This window comes from Triticum aestivum, chromosome 1A (genome assembly GCF_018294505.1).
Source record: "Triticum aestivum cultivar Chinese Spring chromosome 1A, IWGSC CS RefSeq v2.1, whole genome shotgun sequence".
Classification (NCBI taxonomy): domain Eukaryota; kingdom Viridiplantae; phylum Streptophyta; class Magnoliopsida; order Poales; family Poaceae; genus Triticum; species Triticum aestivum.
The window spans coordinates 510,822,148-510,838,239 of NC_057794.1; positions in this window are offsets into that span (position 1 = coordinate 510,822,148).

Consider the following 16,092-nt stretch of genomic DNA (forward strand, 5'->3'; position numbering starts at 1 on the left):
GAGCCTTATTGCGGACCCGGATTCCGGGAAGGTGCGGGACCACCTGCTCTTGCATGGTTTCATGGATGGCTATCGGTGGCAAGGTGATGAAGATGACTATGAAGTCGTCCATGGGGGCCGTGCAAGAAATGAGGAAGGGCAACAAGACAAGTACCACCGCGGCGAGGGCGGGCGAGAAGACGAAGAATCTCCAGGACATGATCACGACGGTGATGCTGTACACAGTCATCATGTAGAAGATGTCGTACATGATGATGAGAAAGATCAAGACGAAGGGCATGATCATGAAGATGAAGATGCCGGAGCAGACGATGATGGAGGCTGGGTGCAGCACCCTCATATTCAAGAGCTGCTTCTCAAGCAGACGGATAACGCAAGAGCTGCCGCCCAAGAGAAAGCCAAGCTGGATCAACTAGAGATAGACACGGTTACTCCATTGTATGAAGGATGCAGGCCCGAGGATACCCGCCTGAAAGTAACGCTCATGGCTCTGGAGATGAAGGTAAAACACAAAATGACCGACGCATGCTTCGACGAGAACATGTCATTCTGGCGCGAACGTCTTCCCAAAGGCAGCGTTTAAGCAATTGTCCAAATCAACATCCCTTGTTAAAGCAAATTTAGGTAGGCTAAATTTATATGCAAATTTGAACTGGACATGTGATATGTGGATATGTCATGTTTTGGACATGTCATCTTTGGAATTTGAACATGTCATTTGGACATGTGATGTTTTGGTTCAATTTTGGTAAATGATCCGAGTGGCCTATGTTACGCCGGAATGTTGATTCACTTCCGTTCCGGTGAATTTCAGGCGCTCTATATGTCCATTTTTTAGCAAAGGTCATGCCAAAATTTGTCGTGAATAAAGGCATGATTTGTGCTACATAGTTGGCATATCGAGTGCTCGCACATAGATTTCTTTTTTATGTCATTTATCATTTATTCATACTTTTAGAAATAAACGAGGACACTTAATCATAGGAAACATGTCAAACAACGAAGAAACTGGGCCTTCTGACCAAGATGCAGACGAGATAGATTATGATGGTGAATAAGAGTACCTCGACTATTTGACTGCTAAGCAAGGTTTGCAGGTTGGCCTCGATAATGGTACTGACGCCGACATCGACACCGACGCCGCCGGCACCGATGGAGGCACCGAGACCGGCGGGGAAGGTACTGGCGCCGATGCCGCTACCAAAAAGAGGAAGCATAAGAAGCAGAGGATACGGGAACCTAACAAACTATGGATTGGACGACTTGTGATCAAAAAGATGGCACCTGGCAAGTTTGAGCCATTAGAGCCGGAAGAACCTCGCAAGTGCTATGGGAACGAAGTAGGATGCATCCTACGGGAATGCGCGAGCATGAACGACGATGACTTAAGGAGTAAAGAACATTTGACGCAGTTGCTCCTAACGAAGTTGCACAAGAGATTCAAGTTCCGCGACCGGGATGATAACATAGAACAACCGTGGGATGATCCTAAGATGAAAAAGATTAACAATCACGCCATGGGCATGTTTAGCAATGATTTGGCCTCCTGGAAAGGGAGGGTGAAACGAGCTATTGAGGCTGAGGAACCCCTGTCCAAGATTCTGGAAGAAAATCCGACACTTACGGAAGAGGAGTTCGAAAAGTTCAAGGACACTTGCGCTACTGAGGCAGCCAAGGCTAAGGCTGCGAAATTCAAGAGCCTTCAGTGATGGAACATGGGGAAGCTTCACCTCGTAAGCCATGGCTACCTCGGTAAAAGGCCCATATGGGATAAGGAGGACGCGAAACGTGAAGCCGCGGGTCTCCCAGACCCCTTCGTGAAGTTCACCAACCCCTTGGAGCGTGACTTCATCTGGGCCCGCTACAAGTGGGACAAGGAGAAAAAGGTTTTTTACACGGACCAGATCACGAGGAAATTGATTAAACTACTGGAGAAGCATCACCAGCTTGCAGCCGAAAGCCCTACTTCTCCGACGAGGCCCAAGTGGGACACCCCTCTCAACTAGGCCTTGAACGAACTTAAGGGACTCCCTTTGGGCCAGCGACTGCAATATGGTCGTGTGCACGGCGCTGGAGACGGCGCCACGTGGAAGGTGTTTTACAACGAGGGCCCGGAGGCCAAGAAGCAGAAAAAAGAAGTTTAGTCAGGCGGACTCGACGCGAAGGTGAAGCTTATGGTCGAGAAAAAAGCAACTGAGGACAGGGAAAAAACAGCCGAGGAGAAAAATGAGTTGCTACAGCAGGCAGCCAATGCAGCTGTAACTGCCTGCAGAAATGATTTTGCTACTAACTTGTTTCCAGCTATCATCAACTGGACGAAGGAAAATCCAGACAATACGGTACATCATTTCCCGATGCCCAGTTTCGTTGGGAGCAACTCCATGAACAACATCAACACCGCACCATCACATGCTCACGCAACCGGGCCTCCTCTCGCGGTCGCTCCCACTCATAGCAGCCCATCCTCAGTCTCTGGCGTGCTAGGTGGGCCTTCGTCTTTGGCTGAGCTCGACGCCGTCATGGTAATTACATGTCGCACCAACAAATATATATATAGAATATTCCATTTTCGTTGCCTTTCGGATGTTTTATGCCATAGACATATGTGTTTCCAGGGCGAAGAAACCCCGTGCACCATACTCTACTTGATAAAAGGCCAAAAGGTCGACATGGGAAAGGGGATGATATTGAACCCCTTGAAACCCACGTTCCACAACTAGCCGATCCCCATTGGGCACTTCAGGGTTAGCTTGTCCAGTGTGAAATCGGGGCACGAGGCGTTGCCTCCTCCAGTACAGCATGTGGGAGAGGACGACGAGACCCCGCCGCGGATTGGAAGCTGCAAGGGTTGGGTGCTGCTATGGCCGAAGAATCTTACTCGTGTGGAGCCGGCAGAGACCACCACCCCGCCTACGCAATTACCAGCTCCTGTAGTGCCGAGTGAGAGCGATGCACGACGTGATGAAGGGGGTGCAATAGTACTAGCTGATGTAATCGGTCCTGTAGAACAGAGAATGGATGATGAGACGGAGGTCGACCCTATGGGTTTCCTCAATACAAACGCGTATGACTGTGACATAGATATGATGAGTCAACCATATGACGAATCGGGCTATCAACATGCTAATGAGGATATGGATGATATGCCCGGTCCGGAAGGTCGTTGGAAGGATTGCAAAAAGTCTCTCTTCATGAATTCCTCACAGGACACGCCTGAAGATGTCGCCTCAACATAGGCTCAACTAGCCAGGGGTCGTACAGTGCTTAGCCCGGGAACCCTGGGGCAAGGGTTAAGGAAGGGTCTGGAAGGTGTGCCCAAGAAAAAGGAGAGGAAGAGATTGGGGAAGATAACTGCCTCCAAACAAGCCAGAGCACAAAGCAGCCAGACTATGCATTCTGAAGAGCGTGTACCCGTGAAAGGTGCGGCCATGTTCCATCTCACGGGCGAGCCGATGCTACCGCCGAAACCGTTGGAGGCACTATTAGGGGATCTCAGGAGATGGCACGACCATGTGTTGTCGACTGAGAAAAGCCTACTAGCCTCAATGGATCCAGGATATCCGACATACAAGACTCGTGTGCCTGAGAGGAAGTGCTTTGTCGAGACACGGCCCGCGGAGGTGTTCTTCCTGTGGTTTGACCATATCTTTGAGATGTTTCTGACAAGGCGGCTCGATTTTACAATCGTCCGCCTTTTTGCGCTACATATGAGCTCCGTGATGAAGAGTGAAGAAGTCTCGCAAATCTGTGTGGCGGATCCGTACTACATGCACGAGTCTTCCTTGAGTCTCGGCGACTTTGAGCGTGAAACTGCTAGGGAGTACCTCCAAAACTTCATGGTACAGAATAAGGACCGGGAAATTGTCCTCGTGCCTTATCATCCAAAGTAAGTCAGTTCCGGACAACCCTTTCGTACATTTCAATCATTCCTTCTCTCTCATATGGGGAATAATTTGAGGTGTCTTTTCCCCGCAGCAACGGGCGCGCCGTCCTTATTGTTCTTTACCCGCAAGTCTCCCACGCTGTGTATTTTGACCCTTCCAGCGACTACGAGAAAAAAGACTACACCCACATAATGAATATTCTAGATGATGCTCTCCAAGGCTTCAGCATTAGAGGTGGCCACATGCAGATCAGGAAACAAAGGAACAAGAAGATGGGTTTCGCGCATAAAACTAACTTCTCCTGCATCCATGTCCCAAAACCAAGCAAGAAGGATGGATTCTACATCATCCATCTCATGATTCAGTTCAACACGGATCACCAAAAGCTTCGCATGAGAAGCAGAAATGATGATCATATCCACAAGTGGCTAGAATCTCATGGAGAAGCGGATTATAAACTTAGAGATGACTTCTTTCGCATCCAAAGCGACATTGCGACGATCATCATGAAAGAAGTCGTCGATGAGAAGGGGATGTTCCACCACGGCCCTATATCGCGAGCTGACGTTCGAACTCGCATAGGCATGCAACGTCTAGACCTCACGCCGTTCAAGGAGCTAGGGTCCATCCTCGATAATATGGAAGGATGGAACTTCTAGTGATTTATGATGCCGATGATGATTATATGTGTCGGTTGAACTTGTATACTTTTTGTAGCGATGAAACTTTGTGATGTCCACGGTCCCTGCCGAACTTGCGTAACTCTACTTTGTTAGTTTGCGTACGATGACCTGCGTACCTCTAGTTAATTAATTTGCATACTGTATGTTGCATCTAGTTGCTAACCCTTTCTTTTTCGATGTTGCTCTAGTATATTTTGTTGCATATATATGATTGTACATCCTCTTCATGAACATGCTTCTCTAATAGGTACCTAGTTTCTTGATGGCAAGATGGAAGTTCTATGTCGTGTACAAAGGGAAGGTTCCGGGGGTGTACAATGAGTGGCATGAGTGTCAGGCGCAAGTGAATGGGTTCTCGGGCGCTCGCCATAAAGGCTTCAAAAGCAGAAAAGAAGGAGAAGCTAGTTACTTGAGGTTCACGCTAGCGCGAGAGATGACTCGTAACCGCCACCTCATGTACTGCATAGTTCCGCTCTCACTCATAGTGATAGCTCTTCTGGCGTATACCTTTGTTTAGATGGATGACGTTGTAGTTGCAAGTATTCGAGACTTGCATGTATCGCTATTTTCGAGATGATGACAAGATACCACTTTGTGTTGGATGATGATTATGATGAGACTATTTGTGTGTATATGCTATGATTACATTTGTGGTCTCGCAGGCATTTGTATGTGTATCATGATGACATTTGTATGTGCTAAAGATTCTTCTATAAAGCATGTTCAAATACAAAACAAATATGCTGAAAAAAACAAAAAACTACTAAAATTAGCAGTAGCGAGTGGAGAAAAGTTAGCAGTAGCGCGGTAGTAGCAGTAGCGCGCACATGAGAAGCGCGCTATAGCTATTAGCAGTAGCGAGCTTCCCTTAAGCGCGCTGCTGCTACACTTGTGTAGCAGTAGCGCTGGTGAGCATGCGCTACTACTACCTGTTAGCTGTAGCACCTTATTAGTAGCGCCGGTCCCCGCGCTACTGATATACCTGAAACCCGCGATGCTGCTAGCCTTTTCCCTAGTAGTGTTGGGGAGCCTTGCCCCTCCTTATATAAGTTGAAGGGGCTGGCTTACATGTTGAGTCCTAGTAGGATTAGGACTAGTCCCTTTTTACTACAAGACGGATAGCAATCCAGATCTTATTCCAACTGTTTATGTCGGCCTACTAGGCCACCTCCCATAATGGGCCGCGGCCTACCTCCATGAGGATACCCGTGTCACATATCCACAACAGTAGCCCCCAAGCTTTCGGGTGACTTGAAGAGTCTGGCGGAAGGTCTTGATTTTGTTGATGCTTTTGTCTTCCTTGAACGTGGAGCTTTTTTCTGGGTCGTTATGCATGCTGAAATGTGGATGAAGACATTGCCGGGTCATGAAGCGTCGATGTTGATGTTGCCAAGTTGTCCTCCCAGGCTGGATTCTGTCTCCAAGCCGGGTATTTCCGAATTTTTTCCAACCCCAATAGCAGGTATATCATCCGTAGCCCCCAAGCGCCGGATTTGTTTAGGCCTTTAACAACCGGGGGGTCTGTTAACTTGTGTTTTGGTAACGAACAAAGTCCGTTTTTTTACAAATTCTGGCTTGATAGCCCCCGAGGTTCGAGGCGACTTGAGGAGTCGTCTTCAAGCTCTTTGTTCCTGAAATAAAACACATGAATGCATTACATCGTTCGTGATGTATAAAACAAAATTAAATAATAATTTTGATGACTTTGTCAACTTGTGTTTAAGTTGTTAATCGTTCGACTCGACTAAGTAGGCTTTCACGAGGACTTTTTTAATGGAATATGATATGTTCTGGGTCGACAAAGTCCATGATAGGCATCAGAGTCGATTGATAATACCATACTCACTACTTGGTCAGTTACGAGTTGCATCTGACTTAGTAAAGAACGAACATAAAATTATTTCGCTGATATGTAAGGCACCCATGTTTGAATTGTGCATCGTGGCAAATAGTCCTCTTTGGTAACCTTACGACTCAACTTTATGAGAAGAAATGATAGCCCCCGAGATTAACTCAAAGGTGCCGGATATATTTAATTGACTGGAAAAAAAATAAAATTTAAATATAAAAATGACTTAGCTTGTTTTTATGATGTGGCATAAGCCAGCGGACCGTTGGGGTCGACCACAGCGAGGCAGTAGATGATCTCGCGTAGGAGTCCCAAATCGGTAACCCAGCTGACGGTTCGAGCCGGCGGCGCAAGCTGAAATTTTTGAAAACGTGTAGCCAAAAAAACCGCCGAACAGGAGAATAGATGGCGCAGTGCAAGCCAGCTTGGTTGATGTTCATTATGCTCTCCTGTCACGGCGCGCTGGGAGCGGCAATTTGGCCATTATTGAACACTGAGTCCTGTTGCAATTTTTCTAGTTTGGTACTTGCCCGCTGGACTCCTATTCCATTATTATAGGCAGGTTGGCCTTTGATCCATCATATATGCATGCACTGCACTGGGTATCTCCTTCGCCATACCCTTCATCAGCATACTAACCTCCAGGCCTTGTACACCTTGAAACCATCGATGTTGCGGTAACTGAAAAAACTATCACAATCCACGGGTGTTTGGATGTCAGCCTTCATCGGTGACTTACAGGAGAGGTGAGACGAGGCTGTCGAGGCATGGCGGCTCTGAGGCCAGACTGAGCGGGAGCAAGAGGCGGGCGGCCGGTTCGACGTTGTTGGCTAGTGTAGGGGCGGGTCAGCGCGGCAACTCGACACAGTGGCTGAGGGGCGCCGGCGGCTCGGACTCGGGCGCGGGCGGCTCAGTGAAAATCGGCGACTCAATAGTTGGGCGGCGATTTGATGAAACAGCAACAACGGAGACAGCCGACCCAGCGCCCGTGACCAGAAGCTTGCCGAGCGGAAGCGAAAACCAGCCAGAAGAGACCAGGGCGTTTGGAGATTGGGCTTGTTGATCCATCAGTCCGACCCGGTGTTGTAATCTTTGCCACTCCTGCCATATGATGTGCAGCTGCAGCAGCGGCGTACAACAATTGATTAGCAGAATCTTCGATTGAACTGATCACAGATACCTCTTTCAATTTGCCGTGGCGGCCAGCGAATGCTGAACATTTGTGGCATTGAGCGACGGCTGAGGCGGGTACCTTGAGGCAAACTCGGAGTCTAGGTCGCACCGCATTGCTCTCTTTCTGGGTCAAAGTACTACTCCTTGGATTTGACTCGGCCTTCACTTTAGGAAAAAAGATGTGGCTGATTCCCCCGAGACTTGGAGTCACGCGCGGTTGTAGTGAGTTTCGCCTTTCGATCCGGAAAGCTAGATGTCTTTGGTGGATTAAGGCAGTGATGCGAAAGGAATCTTCCTGTTGGTTTTGGTGACTTTCGAAGGCAGCGGAACCCGCTCCAGATGGATCGCCTGGTCACATGTGGCCACACGCGCAACCCTAAATCTCCCATCTCTGATCTCGCACTACCAGCTTCGAAGTTAACCAAAATGCTATTCACGAACGATGAATTTACCAGCTCTGTCTAAGGCTGTCTCACACCGAGTTATCTTGCACACTTTCCGTGCTGGAGCTTTCTTATCTGACATATCACGAGCTTTACGATCCCTGAGAGAGACCCCCTCAAGAACTCAACACCACCGTGCGCAGGCCCCATGGTGGGCGCCAACTGTCGTGGAATTGTCATGGCAGATGTCCTAGTGTGAGGACTTAGTCGTGAGGCCAACGCATATATGTGGTAGCTTGAGAGGGGTTGAGAGGAATCGACAGACGCAACACAAGACAAGGATTTAGACGGCTTCGTGCCCTGGAAACATCATCCGGTAAAAACCCTACATGCTGTTTGTGGCTAGGTCTTATTATCATCATGAGGGAGTCACCATAAACCGGCTCTCCCAGTTATGTCTAGCCCTAAGATTCTTTCTCCCCCCTTGGGGAGCCTTACCCCTCCTTATATAAGTTGAAGGGGTTGGCTTACATGTAGAGTCCTAGTAGGATTAGGACTAGTCACTTTTTTATTATAATACAGATAGCAATCCAGATCTTATTCAAACTGTTTAAGTCGGCCTGCTGGGCCACCTCCCATAATAGGCCGCGGCCTACCTCCATGAGGATACCCGTGTCCCATATCCACAATAGTTTTCTCCGTCATGGACTGCCCAAACAATGTCATGCAGGTGCCTCTCCGGCCCGCCCAAGATGAAAAGCACATTTTCTGTCATGATTTTTTGTCATAGATGTAGGAGCCCAGCACATCTATGATGATACCGGGTTTTGTCACAATTATCGTCATAGAAGTGTCATAAGCATGAGAGAGAAAAAATTCGTTCGGCCCAAAATGATCTGACAAATGATATCTCCATGTTCAAGCAATTCTGGATATCCATCTTTTTGGAAGTCTCGATGAATAATCGTTGAGTCCACCAGCCACCTCCTCATCCTCTCCTTGGTTTAATGATGAACTCTTGTGTCAGGACTTGCTTCCATAGTTCATTGTCCGAGAATCTTATAATGTCATCTCGTCAATTGCGTTGCTCCTTTTTTTCTCAGGCATCCTGAGTCTGAGGTATCCTGACACCAATCAGATCTGAATCTCGGTCTGATATGATGGTAGGAACATATTCCCAAGAGTTGTAACATTGGTCTTTAATCCGATAAGGTGATGTCATGCCTAGAACACTTGACCGGAGGACCTATTGTTATAGTTTTCTTTTTAGCAAGGTTAGCCATTCTTCCATGAGGAAATGACAAGCCTTATTCTACAAGTTGTTCCTGATGAATCCTTCATGTATCCAAGGTCTGACCTTTGCTTGATGGCCTTGTCAATGCCATCTCGAAGCATGTCTGTGGTACTTTGATTTTCAATAAGAACATTTGAAGCACAATGCTAAATGTTTATTGCTCAATTATCCAACCACCGTTGTATAGGTAATGTCATGAAATTTCTCTCCACTTACCTAAAGGGTTTTCCGCTTTATATCCTATCATGGATATCTTGCTCTGCTTGTCCTTGGGAAGGATATACCCCTGAAATATGTGTTTAAACACATTTTCCTTTGCATTCTTCTGTTTAATATGATAATCATATTTTCCTTTCTATTGTTTTGTTTAACCTTCTTGTAATCTGACTTAGCTCAGCAGTAATAATTCCCTGCGTATGTAAACACCTCGGTATACCATCATGTCGAGTGTAACCCTGCTACCATTGTTGATGAAATTCCGGTAACCACCGATGGACGGGACGTTTGCCTATTGGTCCGCCTCGTTCAACAAGCAAGAAATGGTTCTCTTCGTCCCTCGCCCTTGGTACCGATGTTGTTGCCGGCATAACTGACATGCAATCCTCTGATATGCCTTGCTATCATGATCGTGCAAGATGTCACGTACCTTCATACTTTAAACCCACATGGTGGGCCCATAACCCACAGGTCCCAGGATCAAAACCTGACTCTCATGTACACCCTATTTCCAAAGTTAATCCTCGTGCTTGGCTTCGTATGCAATTCGCGAGTCACATTCCTAGTGATCTATTCTGGGATCAAACGCAATACTTATTCACGTTGCCCTAAGACCCTTTCACCTTCTGACTAGGCATTGAACGATTGCCTGGTTGCTTGAAACTTTCTTATTGTACCTTCGTACTTTACTCTTGATGTGTTTTATTTGTTCAACTTGAGAGGTACACATATGCTCATTCATGGGTTAATCCCAGATTATTACCCTTATAGCATTTTGTGGTTGCCGAGCTACCCCGGTACCTATTCATAAGTATGATGGACTTCCCGAAGAAAGGATGCCAACTTCATCACGATGACCGAAAGAAGATAAATGAAGACATCAACGTAATGGATTGACCTCTTCGAGAAGAGCAACTAAGACCGAGAACACTCACTAGAATTCCATAAACAAAACCTTCCCCCTTTACTCCACCTCTTAAATCTCGGGACAATATTTCTTGTAGTAGAGGAGAATTGTAACGCTCGGATAATCAGGCTACAGTGAACCTCTGCTAATGATGCCATCATAATTAATTTTTTTTGCTAATCGTCACTTTGTTCCAAACCGACCTCAATTTCAAATTTAAAAGACAAGTTAAAATATTGTTTCTTCAATCAGTAAAACTAAATGTTCGCATTATTCTATAAGTCCCCCGATCATTTGTCATGTTGAAACCAACCTTATTTGACCCACCAATTAATCCCTAGGAATTTATAAAGTGGTCCTACAACAAATAAGATAGCCTTTTCAAAATAAGCAAATATTTTCACAATTCCAATTGACCTCAAACTTTATGTGTCATTCTGAAACACTGTGAAGTATTTAAGTGACAAGTTTTATGATGAACAAAATTCAATTGTTATTTAAAAGTAGTGCAAAACAATGGTGAATTAAAGAAAACTGAGAATAAATTGAAACAAAAAAATTAACAATTAAGGAAACCTAACTACTATACACTTAAGGACCGAAAGGCGAGTAGCTAGCCCAGCCCATCAGGAGGTTTCCTCCTACCTCCTTTTCACAGGATACACACTGGACGCGCCCGCGGCGTCCATGGCCGATTCGGCCACGTGCCAGCCATCAAGCTACGCACCAGCGTCATACAAGGTCGTCTCGAACCCCCTGCAAACCCTAGCACGCCAGAACCCCCTCCCCCTCGCGCCTCTACCCGATCTGGAAAAACCCGAACCACCCATAGCCATGGCCTCGCCGTTCGCGTAGCCACCAGCCACCCCGTGCTGCGCTATCACGTCCAGGACCTCCAGCATCTTCGTCTTCGTCAACCACGCCACTGGAGGGAAGCCTTGGAGCCGTCCCCATGTCGCGCGCATCTTCTTCCTCCCTGCGGTCACCGTGCATTGCCGCTCGATCCTCCAACACCACAGCGTCCCCGCTTCCGTTGAGCCCTTGGCTGCACCCCCTGTGAGCTCCTCCTCCGACCTCCCCTTCCTCAACCTTGACCCGTCTTCATAGTCACCCGAACCCAATGAGGCCGCCATGGACAGTGCTCTGATCCCGCACGCCCTTGCCTATAGCCACTGCGCCCTGCCTCTGCCTTGTGCCCGCTTGCTGGCCGCGCTAGCGTAGCTCTGCCCCTCCGCACCGCGCTAGGCCGCCCGTTGCTGTTGTTTGCTGCTCCAACCCCGGCTACCCCTAATTGACTGGGCGGCCGCCCGTGCGCGTGCCGCCATGCCCGCTACCGTCCTGCTTCTCCCCTGCGGGCGATCGCCTAGTACCGCCCTGCGTCGCCGCGGCCGTGCGCTTCTATGCCTGCTGCTGCTTGCTGCGCTTCCACCACCGCTGCGCCGTCATCTCGCCGCTGGGCCACAACCGCGCGTGCCCTCGTCATCCCAGCATTGAGCACCGGCAGCCGCGCCACAACCACCCCTCCTCGCCAGCTTCGCCCTGCCCCCTGCCCCCGCTCACTCCCGCTCGCGGCTGCTCCAGCCAACCGGCCTCGCCACACCCTGACCTCGGCCAGTGGTTGCATGCGGGCTGTGGCCGGCGGCCACTACCACTAGGCCCGGTCCAATAATTTGGGGGATAATCCCCATTAACTTAACCCCCACCTAATTAGTCTTTGGTCCAATGACATGTGGACCCTGCTGCCTAAAAAACAATTAAAATCATCTAATAAAAGCAAAGAGAATGACACGCGGGACCCACTGCACTATTCACCCTTTGACCAGTCAGATGTTGACTGGGTCAACTCAGTCAACACGCCCCACATGTTAGCCTCTCTAGACCCTGCTGTGTACACTTCACTGTGTGCACATAGCATTTTTCTATTAATTTTGAATTAATAATAATTCCAGAATTTCAGAATATCTATTAAAATTTGAAAAGTAATATAAAATAAACCGTACCTCGGATGAAAATACTTTGAACATGTAAGTTGCTCATAATTTCAAGACGAATCTGGATACGTAGCCCGTTCGTCCGCCACACACCCCTAGCATAGCAAACACACAACTTTCCCCCTCCGGTTCATCTTTCCAAAAATATCAAACATCGGGAATACTTTCCCAGATGTTTTCCCCCTTCGCCAGTAGCACCTACTACTATGTTAGGTCACCTCTAGCACCGCGTAATGCCATATTACACTTTGTGATGCTTTGATTGCTCTGTTATTTTTTGTGTTCCCCCTCCGTTACTTTTTCCAGTAGACCGCGAGACTACTGGCGACCCCAAGATCGACTACGGTGTTGACGACCCCTCCTTCTTGCCAGAGCAACCAGGCAAGCCCCCCCCCCTTGATCAACCCGATATCGCCTATACCTTCTCTCTACTGCTTGCACTGGAGTTGTGTAGCATGTTACTACTTTCCGATAACCCTATTCTGATGCATAGCCTATCTTTGCTACTATTGTTGTTACCTTTACCTGCAATCCTAAATGCTTAGTATAGGATGCTAGTGTTCCATCAGTGGCCCTACATTCTTGTCCGTCTGCTATGCTATACTATCGGGCCGTGATCACTTGGGAGGTGATCACGGGTATATACTTATATACATAATATGTGATACATGTGGTGACTAAAGTCGGGTCGGCTCATAGAGCGCATGCAAGTGATTCCGATGTGGGGGCTGAAGGGGCAGGTGGTTCCATCTAGGTAGTGGTGGGCCTGGGTTCCCGACGGCCCCCGGCTGTTACTTTGTGGTAGAGCGACAGGGCAGGTTGAGACCACCTAGGTGAGAGGTGGGCCTAGCCCTGGTCAGTGTCCGTGATTACATCAATTAACATGCTTAACGAGATCCTGGTATTTGATTTGAGTCTAGCCACTGGCCTATCCGCACTAACCAACTACGCAGGAACAGTTATGGGCACTCGACGTCGTGGTATCAGCCGGAGCCTTCTTGACATCAGCGACTGAGCGACACGCGCCGGATTGGACCGCGTAATGCAACTTCCTTTGTAATGGAGATTTCTAGGTCTACTCATCGGCCGTGTATGCAACGTGCATGTGTGTAATGGGTGATGGGCCTAGAACCCTGCACGCTTAGGATTTAGACCGGCGTGCTGACCTCTCCGTTGTGCCTAGGTGGGGCTGCGACATGTTGATGTTCCGAGGCCGAGCATGACCCAGAAAGTGTGTCCGGCTTGTTGGGAAATGTGGTGCACCCCTGCAGGGAAGTTTATCTATTCGAATAGGCGCGTTCCTCGTTAAAAGGACGACCGGAGTTGTACCTCGACCTTATGACAACTAGAACCGGATACTTAATAAAACACACCCTTTCAAGTGCCAGATACAACCCGGTGATCACTCTCTCATAGGGCGACGAGGAGAGGATCGCCGGGTAGGATTATGCTATGCGATGATACTTGATTAACTTACCATCTACTCTCTTCTACTACTTCAAGATGGAGGCTGTCAGAAGCGTAGTCTTCGATAGGACTAGCTATCCCACTCTTATTCCGGCATTCTGCAGTTCAGTCCACATATACTACCCATTCCATTCATACCAATGCACATGTAGTGTAGATCCTTGCTTGCGAGTACTTTGGATGAGTACTCACGGTTTCTTGCTCCCCCTTTTCCCCTTTCTATACCCGGTTGTTGTGACCAGATGTTGGAGCCCGGGAGCTAGACACCATCGAGGACGACTCCTACTACAGCGAAGGTGCCTACTACTACGTGCAGGCCGCTGCCAATGAACAAGAGTAGTTTAGGAGGATCCCAGGAAGGAGGCCTACGCCTCTTTCGATATGTATGCCAGTTTGTGCTAGCCATCTTATGGCAACTTGTTTAACTTATGTATGTACTCAGATATTATTGCTTCCGCTGACTCTTGTATTTTCGAGCTTATGTATTCGAGCCCTCGAGGCCCCTGGCTTGTAATATAAAGCTTGTATTATTTTAATTTGTGTCTAGAGTTGTGTTGGGATATCTTCCCATGAGTCCTTGATCTTGATCATACACATTTGGATGTCTGATTAGTGTACAGTCAAATCGGGGGCGTCACACCCGTATCGTAAAACGCGACGAATCCTCCTCTCTGATTTTTTTCTCCCCAAAAGTGAATGTATGAAGTTGGGGTTGAGATCGGTGGAGTCCCAAGGGACCCACGAGGCAGGGGGAGCGCCCCGGGGGCCTGCACCCTCGTGGATAGGGTGTAGGCCCCCTGATGCTGATTCTTTCGCCGGTATTTTTCATTAATTCTAAAAAGTGTCTCCGTGGATTTTCAGGTCATTCCGAGAACTTTTATTTCTGCACAAAAATAACACAATGGCAGTTCTTCTGAATATAGCGTCTGTCAGGGTTAGTTCCATTCAAATCATGCAAGTTAGAGTCCAAAACAAGGGCAAAAGTGTTTGGAAGAGTAGATACATTGGAGACATATGAGAGTCCAAATGGAATAAAACTTTACAATGATCTTTCTTGGCTAGAAGACACACGTAGGACTTGGAAACGAAGTCAGGAGAGTCTCGAGGCGATGGTAAGGGTGCAAGGCGCCCCCGGGGGGCGGGGGTGGGGGGGCCGCCTTATGGCTCCCTCGGAGCTCCTCGAACCCTATTCTTCGGCCTGTAAATTCCCAAATATTCCCAAACCCTCAAAAGCATGCACCAAAATACTTTTTCGTCGCCGTAACCTTTGTTTCCTGTGAGATCCCATCTTGGGGCCTTTTTCCCGGCATCCTGCCTGAGGGGGATTCGATCACGGAGGGCATCTACATCAACCCGGTTGCCCTTCCGATGAACCATGAGTAGTTTAACACAGACCTACATGTCCAGAGCTAGTAGCTAGATGGCTTCCTCTCTTTCTTTGATTCTAAATAACATGTTCTCCTCGATGTTCTTGTAGATCTATCCGCTGTAATCTTATTTTGCGGTGTGTTTGTCGAGATCGATGAATTGTGGATTTATGATCATCTTATCTATGAATATTATTTGAGTCTTCTCTCAATTCTTATATGCTGTTGGGAAACGTAGCATGCAATTTCAAAAAAATTCCTACGATCATGCAAGATCTTTCTAGGAGATGCATATCAACAAGACGGAAAGAGTGTGTCCACGTACCCTCATAGACCGAAAGCAGAATCATTATGTTAATGCGGTTGATGTAGTCGAACCTCTTCATGATCCAACCGATCTAGTACTGAATGTACGGCACCTCCGAGTTCTGCACACGTTCAGCTCGATGATGTCCCTCGAACTCTTGATCCAGTAGAGGGTTGAGGAGAGTTTCGTGAGCATGACGGCGTGGTGACGATGATGGTGATGTGATTCGCGCAGGGCTTCGCCTAAGCACTACGATGCTATGATCGGAGGAGAAAACTATGAAGAGAAACACATGACACGGCTTGGAACAATCGTTGTGTCTCCAAGGGTTGCCCTGCCCACATATATATAGGAGGGAGAGGGAGGAGGCCGACCACTAGGGGGACGATCTTCCTTTCGTAATGTCGGTGTCAAAACCGGCGGATCTCGGGTAGGGGGTCCCTAACTGTGTGCCTAAGGCGGATAGTAACAGGAGGCAGGGGACATGATGTTTTACCCAGGTTAGGGCCCTCTCGATGGAGGTAATACCCTCCGTCCTACTTGATTGTTCTTGATGATATGAGTATTACAA